Raw genomic sequence first — 10543 nt, 5'->3', positions numbered from 1 at the left:
ACAGGGGGGTGATCACCCATATAGACTCCCTGATCACCCCCCTGTCATTGATCACCCCCCTGTAAGGCTCCATTCAGACGTCCGTATGATTTTTACGGATCCATGGATCGGATCCGCAAAACACATGCGGACGTCTGAATGGAGCCTTACATGGGGGTTATCAATGACAGGGGGTGATCAGAGTGATCACCCCCCTGTCACTGATCACCCCCCCTGTAAGGCTCCATTCAGACGTCCGTATGATTTTTACGGATCCATGGATACATGGATCGGATCCGCAAAACACATGCGGATGTCTGAATGGAGCCTTACAGGGGGGTGATCAATGACAGGGGGGTGATCAGGGAGTGTATATGGGTGATCACCCGCCTGTCATTGATCACCCCCCTGAAAGGCTCCATTCAGACGTCCGCATGTGTTTTGCGGATCCGATCCATGTATCCATGGATCCGTAAAAATCATGCGGACGTCTGAATGGAGCCTTACAGGGGGGTGATCAATGACAGGGGGGTGATCAATGACAGGGGGTGATCAGGGAGTGTATATGGGTGATCACCCGCCTTTCATTGATCACCCCCCTGTAAGGCTCCATTCAGACGTCCGCATGTGTTTTACGGATCCGATGCATGTATCCATGGATCCGTAAAAATCATGCGGACGTCTGAATGGAGCCTTACAGGGGGGTGATCAATGACAGGGGGGTGATCAATGACAGGGGGGTGATCAGGGAGTGTATATGGGTGATCACCCGCCTGTCATTGATCACCCCCCTGTAAGGCTCCATTCAGACGTCCGCATGTGTTTTGCGGATCCGATCCATGTATCCATGGATCCGTAAAAATCATGCGGACGTCTGAATGGAGCCTTACAGGGGGGTGATCAATGACAGGGGGTGATCAGGGAGTGTATATGGGTGATCACCCGCCTGTCATTGATCACCCCCCTGTAAGGCTCCATTCAGACGTCCGTATGATTTTTACGGATCCATGGATACATGGATCGGATCCGCAAAACACATGCGGACGTCTGAATGGAGCCTTACAGGGGGGTGATCAATGACAGGGGGGTGATCAGGGAGTGTATATGGGTGATCACCCGCCTGTCATTGATCACCCCCCTGTAAGGCTCCATTCAGACGTCCGCATGTGTTTTGCGGATCCGATCCATGTATCCATGGATCCGTAAAAATCATGCGGACGTCTGAATGGAGCCTTACAGGGGGGTGATCAATGACAGGGGGGTGATCAATGACAGGGGGTGATCAGGGAGTGTATATGGGTGATCACCCGCCTGTCATTGATCACCCCCCTGTAAGGCTCCAGTCAGACGTCCGCATGTGTTTTGCGGATCCGATCTATGTATCCGTGGATCCGTAAAAATCATACGGACGTCTGAACGGAGCCTGACAGGGGGATGATCAATGACAGGGGGGTGATCAATGACAGGGGGGTGATCAGGGAGTTTATATGGGGTGATCATGGGTGATTAGGGGTTCATAAAGGGTTAATAAGTGACGGGGGGGGGTGTAGTGTAGTGTAGTGTTTGGTGCGACTTTACTGACCTACCTGTGTCCACTGGTGGTCGATCCTAACAAAAGGGACCACCAGAGGACCAGGTAGGAGGTATATTATACGCTGTTATGAAAACAGCGTCTAATATACCTGTTAGGGGTTAAAAAATTCGGATCTCCAGCCTGCCAGCGAGCGATCGCCGCTGGCAGGCTGGAGATCCACTCGCTTACCTTCCGTTCCTGTGAGCGCGCGCGCCTGTGTGCGCGCGTTCACAGGAAATCCCGGCCCTCGCGAGATGACGCGTATATGCGTCGTCGTGCGCAGGGCTGCCGCCTCCGGACCGCACATCTGCGTTAGGCGGTCCGGAGGCGGTTAAGGTGTATCCATATAAATGGCCCACCCTGTATTAAAGGTTTATCTCACAATGACATCTGCATCAAAGGCTGCTAACTAAATTTTTTGTGCCCAAATGAGTGTTTGTTTAAAAACTGAATTTGACATCAGTATATAAGCCTGTAATTTCACACGTGCTGATGCTGCAAGGCCTGAAAATAGTTTTTTTTTTGTCAAAAGAGTGTGTTTTTCAAAACCCAGAAAATTATGGGTGTATTTCTACCTTAAATTGCACACTGAGTAAGGCCTCCTGCACACGAACGTTTTTTTACACGGTCCGCAAAAACGGGGTCCGTAGGTCCGTGATCCGTGCCCGTTTTTTCTTCCGTGGGTCTTCCGTGATTTTTGGAGGATCCACGGACATGAAAAATGAAAAAAAAATCTAAGTCAAGTTTGCCATTGAAATGATAGGAAAAAACGGACACGGATCACGGACACGGATCACGGACACGGATGACAATCTTGTGTGCATCCGTGATTTTCACGGACCCATTGACTTGAATGGGCCCGTGAACCGTTGGCCGTGAAAAAAATAGGACAGGTCATATTTTTTTCACGGCCAGGAAACACGGCTCACGGATGCGGCTGCCAAACGGTGCAGTTTCCGATTTTTCCACGGACCCATTGAAAGTCAATGGGTCCGCAAAAAAAACGGAAAACGGCACAACGGCCACGGGTGCACACAACGGTCGTGTGCAGGAGGCCTTATACAGATGTTGTAGATTGCCCAAAAAAGTATTTTTTTGCTTGCAGAATATGAAAGCTGTATATATTAAACTTGAATTTAACACTTGCAGATCTGGAAAATACTGTTATTTGGCAAACCAGTGTGTTTTTGAAACCCCAGAAATTGATGGGTGTATTTCTACCTTAAATTGCACACTGACTCATTCAGATGAAGTGCTGGTGCACTGAGCATGCATAAAATGGCCGCCGTCACCCACCTAACTAACAGAATTATAAAAGTGTTTTTTTTTGGGGTCAATGGCCTCAGGGCAGGGTAAAATCATTGTGCCCTTTACCCACACAACTATTTCTCTGTAGATCGCTGAGTTAGATTCTCTTCTATTTTCTCCCTGAAATCACAAGTCCAGCAGCATCCTCTCTCTACACTTGTAACAGCAGAGTGACGTGCAGCGCTGCGTGACTCAAGCTTATATAGAGCCTGGGACACATGTTGCTCTGGCCAATCATAGCCATACCAATAGTAGGCATGGCTGTGATGGCCTCTTAGGGCAAGTAGTATGACGCTTGTTGATTGGCTGCTGTGCAGCCTTTCAAAAAGCGCCAAGAAAGTGCCGAACACCGAACCCAAACTTTTACGGAAATGTTCGGGTTCGGGACCGGGGTCCAAAAATCCTAAAGTTCGGTATGAACCGGAACTTTACAGTTCAGGTTCGCTCAACCCTACTTGTGACCCATTTACGTATGACCCTGTTTTGTCTGTATAAGCAGCATAAGGACTTTTGATCACTTGCTACCTAGGGCTTGCAGTGCAACTAGGTAGGGAAAGTGGGCTGGGTTATGGGTTAGGGCTCACTGCCCGTGTCTGTCCCTACCTACAGGTGTTACACCTATTTTGATAACTGGCTCCCTTCTCTTCCATTGTTTAGCCACATGCTCAGACCATAAGCCTTTCATACAGTTATTCAACTGTCCAACTTTAATGATATTATGAAATCACGTATGCTTAACAAGTAGTGAGTTAAAAAAATCAATAAGCAATTCATATTTTTGCATAGCCTTTAATAATGTATTATTGTCATTACATTTCCATGTAGTAAAATTTATTAAGCGCTCTTAAATAAAAGCCATTCAGAGATGCTCTTCATATTATGTATGTATCTTGTGGCATTTCTATCTTTCATGCATTACTTTCCATGTTGTTGCTGACATTGTGGGACTGGTTTACATTGCACTATTGAATATAAGAGAGAAATGTTATCAGTAAAATATATAATAAACTTACATATATCAGTGCTGTACTTTTATACAAAGAGCATGTGTTTAGTATATTGAATCGTTTGGGCTGATCTCAGCATTATAAATTTTTTACAACCCGGTGATTAAATCTAGTGGGCATTTGTAAAAAATGCTCACATAAAACCATTAGGAATATATTTGCTTAATGGTTTACCTTGAGGAGGAGGACATTTCGGTTCAGGGCACACAGGCACTGGTACACACACTGAAATTGTACAAAATAAAGTTAACACAGCTTACACAGAATTTAGATAAATAAAGACTATTATCCTTATTTTTTAGACAAATAATGATTCTCCTACAGGGCCGAAAATATTAAGGGTATGGTCTTACCTTGTGGAGGAGGACATTTTGGCTCAGGGCACACTTGCTTGCAAGCTGAAAGAAAAAAAAAATATTATTATAGTCTGAATAGGAAAGAGGAAAATCATGCACGATGTAGTGATGTTTCATTTTTTATTTTACATTTTCTTCAAGAATACGGTATTTCTTTTTGGTTAGATGTTTTAATTCCCTACAGTTAGATTCTTCTCAAGCACCAGCTGAGCAAATTATCTCAGGTGACTTCATTTAAAGCTGACAATTATTTATGTTTTCAATGGTTCATTTTACATTTGCATTTTAATGTATTTTTTACATATACAATGGTTTAGTTGTAAAGGCATAGCTAAAGGTTCATGGGCCGTGGAGCAAGAGGGAAGCTTGGGTCTCTCTTCCCTCAGTGCTTTGTGCCAGGGGCGCACCAAGCCTTTCTGCTGTCTGAGGCAAAAATTGAAACAGCACCCCCTATACCAAATTCTCAACCTAAGCCCTTCCCTCCAGTCCTACTGCTAGGCACAAACTTGGAAAATGTTACATACAGTGCTACAAAACACACAGAAGAATACAGCACCACACACATACTGTACTTCTTATATCCAGTGTCGTCTCCTCTGATGTACTCTAGATGTTCTCTTTCACCATCTTTTCCATTCGCACTACACTGCAATAATGGTTTCTTTAAGCCATGTCTTGTTTCTGCATGTTAGCTTCCTGTTAGCTTCTGTCATGTTAGTTTCCTACTTTTCCTTCATCCTCCCACCTTCTGAACACCCCATTCTGCAATCCTCAATACTGTGCCCAGTGTGCTCCCCAATACTATACTGCAGAAACAGATAATCCCCCTGCAAATACAAGTACAAAAAATACCATGAACACTGACCGTGGGGCAGCTGCAGCGGATCGCAGACCCATTCACTTTAATGGGTCCGCGATCTGCCCGTCCCGCAAAAAGATAGGACATGTTCTATCTTTTTGCGGAACGGAAGTACGGGACGAAACCCCACAGAAGCACTACGTAAGCTTCAGTAGGGTTCCGTTCCGTGCTTCCGTTCCGCACCATTCCGCATCTCCGGATTTGCGGACCTATTGAAGTGAATGGGTCCGCATCTGTGATGTGAAATGCACACAGAACAGTGCCCATGTATTGCGGATCCGCAATACGACATTGGGACACCTACGGTCGTGTGCAGGAGGCCTTCTAATGTGCAGTAAGAAGTGCATAAAATACCCCATTACAATGTGTGCCAGTACTGAAAAATACCCCCTTACAATGTGTGCCAGTACAAAAAAACTTTTTATAATATGCACTAATATGAAAAAACTTCTTATAATGTGTGACAGTGCAAAAAATGCTCCCTTATAATGCATGCCAGTGTAAAGAAATACCCCATTCTCTGTGCCAGTACAAAAATGCCCCCTCTTAGTGCCCCCGGTAGAGCAAATGTCCCCATAGTCCCCTCATAATGTGGGTCAGTACAACAATATGCCCCTTTATGTGTTCCACAAAAAAATGCCCCTATTTACTGCCCCCAGTAGATGCTCCCATAGTGCTACCCCCAAATGGTGTCCCAAAGCATGGTACCCCAACATCATGGTGCCAAATAAAAAACAATAAACACATATACTTACTTACATGCTGCTGTCATCAAAGTGGTGCAGGCCTTTTCCAGCCTGAGTCCAGAGCAGTCTGCTGTCTATCTTATGCGGTGCGATGATGATTAAATCATCGCCCTGCTTGTGTGTTGGCAGTGCATCACTGGCAAAGGGGGCCTGGTCGCAATTGGGACTGCTGCAACTCATATAGCTACACCCCTGTTAGGTTGTGTTGTCATTAGGGGCCACTTACATCAGACTGTAGATATATTTTGTAGCAGCATGTTATAGATCAGGAGAAGCTGAGCAGATGGATGTATAGTTTTGTGGGAAAAGATTCAGTATAAAGCCTCATGCACTTGAACGTTATTTGAGTCCACATCTTAGCCACATTTTTTGTGGCTCGGATGCGGACCCATTCACTTCAATGGGGCTGCAAACGATGCGGACAGCAGTCCATGAGGTTTCCGCATCCCTACTTCATTCAGCGGTCACGCAAAAAAATAAAACATGTCCTATTCTTGTCCGTATCACAGACAAGGATAGGACTGTTGAGGGCCAGACCTTCCACACACGGCCGGTATCCTTTTTTTCATGTGCATGAGGCTTTACTTGTAATTTAAACATTCATATATATATCTGCTCTTTCTAACTTAAAGGAAACCTGTCACCGGGATTTTGTGCATAGAGCTGAGGATATGGGTTGCTAGATGGTCGCTAGCACATCCGCAATACCCAGTCCCCATAGCTATCTGTGTGTTTTTATTGTGTAAAAAAACAATTTGATCCATATGCAAATTACCCTGAGATGAGTCCTGTATGTGAGATGAGTCAGGGACAGGATTCATCTCGCATTAATTTGCATATGTATCAAATCATGCTTCAATGCTCTCCTTTGCCCAGGGCTGAATCACGCAGGACAAAGGCTTTTTTTGGGCAGTGACGTACTGGGCTTTCCATGGGGAAAGCTAGGCAGAGGCTTCTGCCTAGCAGTGAGCCTGGTGATGTCACCGGCACTAATGGGCGGGCTTTAGCGCTTCCCTAACCTGTAAAACGGCTAGGGCAGCACTAAAGCTCGTCCATCAGTGCTGGTGACGTCAACGGGAACACTGCTAGGTGGAAGCCTCTGCCTAGCAGTGTAAAAATACAAACAAAAAAGCCCTTGCCCTGCGCAATTCAGCCCACGGCAAGGGAGAGCATCAGAGAATGAAATGCTCTTATGCTCATGTCAGAAGGGCCAGAGAAGTGGAAATGGGGATATGTCCGGGTTCAGTTCTCCCCTTTTAGTTAGAAATAACAGAGCTATAAATATAGAAATTACAAGTTATACTAATCATTATGCTCAGCTCCTCCTGCTCTATAACATGCTGCCTGGAGATTATACTGCAATTTGCGCTAAAATGTCTGATGATTAATCTGATTAATTGATGCCAAAGTTTTCCCCTGAAAATAATATTTTGCATTCAGAATGAACTCCGAGCTGAAACATTGTGCATTTTCTTATTGCTCGCTCTGAGTGTTCTTTTAAAGCAGGATGATTACGGACACAAATACTTCAGCTTAAAGATATGGGCTAGCCTATAAGGCTACTTTCACACTAGCGTTCGGGCGGATCCGTTCTGAACGGATCCGCCCATAATAATGCAGACGGAGGCTCCGTTCAGAACGGATCCGTCTGCATTATATTAGCTAAAAAAAGCTAAGTGTGAAAATAGCCTGGGACGGATCCGTCCAGACTTTCAATGTAAAGTCAATGGGGGACGGATCCGCTTGAAGATTGAGCCACATTGTGGCATCTTCAAACGGATCCGTCCCCATTGACTTACATTGTAAGTCTGGACGGATCCGCACGCCTCCGCACGGCCAGGCGGACACCCGAACGCTGCAAGCAGCGTTCAGCTGTCCGCCTGTCCGTGCGGAGGCGAGCGGAGCGGAGGCTGAACGCCGCCAGACTGATGCAGTCTGAGCGGATCCGCCTCCATTCAGACTGCATCAGGGCTGGACGGCTGCGTTCGGGTCCGCTCGTGAGCTCCTTCAAACGGAGCTCACGAACGGAAACCCGAACGCTAGTGTGAAAGCAGCCTTAATTCTGCTTCTCTTCTTTTAGCAGATTCACAACATATAATTGTTAGTGACTTTATAAAGTTAATAAAATTAAGACATGGCTTCAAATAAGGCACTTACGATCCTGGCACTGCTGTTGTGGTGGTGGGCAAGGCTCTGGGCATTTCTTATGTCCCTTCACTCCAGACATAGTTCTTGAAGAGCTTGATACCTCCAATCTAGAAGATAGCTAAATACAAAGGGTTTTTCCGGTTGAATGTTTGGTGTCTTCCAGCTCTGTGGTTTTTATATGCTCGAGAGAGAGACAAGAAACCAGTTGAGAAATATAATTATCAGCTTAATCTGTTACTCAGAAATCATTAGCATTGGGTAATGTTATATTTGCATAGAATTTTTCCTCCTGAAAAGCAGGGTGGTGTCTTTGATGCTTCTGTCTGTAATGCCTGCAATGTTGAAAATGTAATATTGTGCAAATAGCCCAAGCAGTTTTTAATGAGACAAGATAACATATAATTACATACGGAAGTACCAATAAATGACAAAGATTTTGTCTGCTAAACATTTTCTTTTAGGTCTTTCTGGGATTGACAACTGGTTTAGCTATAATTGTAGTGTCTGTTGAAGTAAATGTGTCCAATTGTGAAATAATTTACATACAAACTCAGTCGCCATAACTGTCCTGGCCCTTCTGCTAAATACCAAAGTTTAGGTTCTCTAAATAGACAAGAGGGTCTATGAAATTTGGCAGGTAGGCACTGTAAAAAAACACAATGGAATATGGAATGAATCGGATGTGGGCCAAACAATTATCATGTACATATGGCTGTCCATATGGCTACCCAGAGAAAGCTGATGGGGACTGACAGGGTACAATGTGGCATAGCGCCGTTTGCAAAGTGGCTGATGTCCCAGCAATTGAACCTTTGATTATTATCCTAGTAATATGCCCTAATGCCAATCTTTGATTAGACAACCCCTATAAGTATGCAGGGCCTTTCTTACAACCCAGTTGGCTATATATGGTCATGATCTACTGTAGAATACACTGAATAGTCAGCAATATTCTCTGATACTTTGACAATCTGTATATATATTTTTAAAACAAAAAAGGTCATGTATTAAAGGGGTATACCTGCTCTTAAATATTATTCCCTATCTATAGGACAAGGGATAACTATTAAATTGGTGGGTATCCTACTGCTGGGACCCTCCCCAATCACAAGAACAGGTACCCCCTACCCCTCGGAGTGCATCGAAAAGAACAGAGCAGTAGGTTGAGCATGTGAACTGCTGCTCCATTCATCTGTTTTGGAGTTTTGAAAATAGCCATGTTCTGTACTCATCTGTCTCCGGAGCTCCTATAGAAATGAATAGAGATGTCGCAAACAAAAAATTTTCCGTTCGTAAACGGCAAACGCAAATTTATACAAATGTTTGCGAACGTGCGAACCGCCATTGACTTCTATAAGCAGGCGAATTTTAAAACCCAAAGGGACTCTTTCTGGCCACAATAGTGATGGAAAAGTTGTTTCAAGGGGACTAACACCTGGACTGTGGCATGCCGGAGGGGGATCCATGGCAAAACTCCCATGGAAAATTACATAGTTGACGCAGAGTTGGATTTTAATCCATAAAGGGCATAAATCACCTAACACCTAAACATCCAGTGTGTGTATACGATCAGGTATGATATTGTATCGATCAGGTAGTGTAAGGGTTATGCCCGCTTCACAGACATTGACAGACCAAACTCCCCTTTTAATGCCCCGCAAACAACCGCAAACAGTCCATTTTCCCAACCACAAACTTCCCATTTACACAAGGTTGGATACCAAGCTAGCCATGTCCCGTTGATGTCATTGAAGGTTTCTTCCTCCACCCAGCCACGTACAACACCAAGGGTCCCGGAAAGGTGAATTGAATTGATTTTTCGAATGGGGAGATGGTTAAAAAAACGCTGGCTCCCTCCCCTTTGTTTGAATCCACGGTCACTGCGTCTGTGCCGTGCAATTTACTGTCCCACCCGATATGAGTGCTATTTTCTATAGTTCTCTCTTCTCATCAGTTTAATCCCTGTTACGTCCCCAATCTGGGGTCCATTTATTAAATAGATTTTTCAAACAGGGAGATTGTTAAAAAATTGCTGGCTCCCTCCCCTTTGTTTCAATCCACGCCATGGTCACTGCGTCTGCGCCGTGCAATTTACTGTCACACCCGATATGAGTGGTATTTTCTGTAGTACTATTCTCATCAGTTTAATCCCTGTGACGTGACATCCCCAATCTGGGGTCCATTTATTAAATTGATTTTTCGAACGGGGAGATGGTTAAAAAAACGCTGGCTCCCTCCCCTTTGTTTGAATCCATGGTCACTGCGTCTGCGCCGTGCAATTTAATGTCACACCCGATATGAGTGCTATTTTCTGTAATACTATTCTCATCAGTTTAATCCCTGTTACGTCCCATATCAGGGATTGCCTTTTGTGAAAAAAAATTTAGGCCGGGTACCTTCGACTGCCTTCACAGTGACAGACCAAACTCTGATACACAAAACTGAATTGATTTTAGGAACCGGGAGATGGAAAAATCAGCTTGGTCGGTCCTCTTACTCCCAAGTTGGGGCACTGCGCGTGCACGGAGCAATGTGCTGTGACACCCTATATGAGTGGTGTCTTAACT

General features: G+C 44.8%; 1 long non-coding RNA gene across 1 annotated transcript; it reads right to left on the bottom strand.

Annotated features, from left to right (window-relative positions):
- Nucleotides 1-3633: 3633 nt before the first annotated feature.
- Nucleotides 3634-8143, bottom strand: LOC122942489. Its single transcript, XR_006390564.1, has 4 exons — nt 7986-8143; nt 4221-4265; nt 4042-4092; nt 3634-3822 (listed from the first exon to the last, which is right to left on the bottom strand). It is a non-coding gene; the product is annotated as an uncharacterized LOC122942489 (long non-coding RNA).
- Nucleotides 8144-10543: the final 2400 nt, after the last annotated feature.

This window comes from Bufo gargarizans, chromosome 6 (genome assembly GCF_014858855.1).
Source record: "Bufo gargarizans isolate SCDJY-AF-19 chromosome 6, ASM1485885v1, whole genome shotgun sequence".
Lineage (NCBI taxonomy): Eukaryota > Metazoa > Chordata > Amphibia > Anura > Bufonidae > Bufo > Bufo gargarizans.
This window is presented reverse-complemented; position numbering and strand designations above follow the sequence as displayed.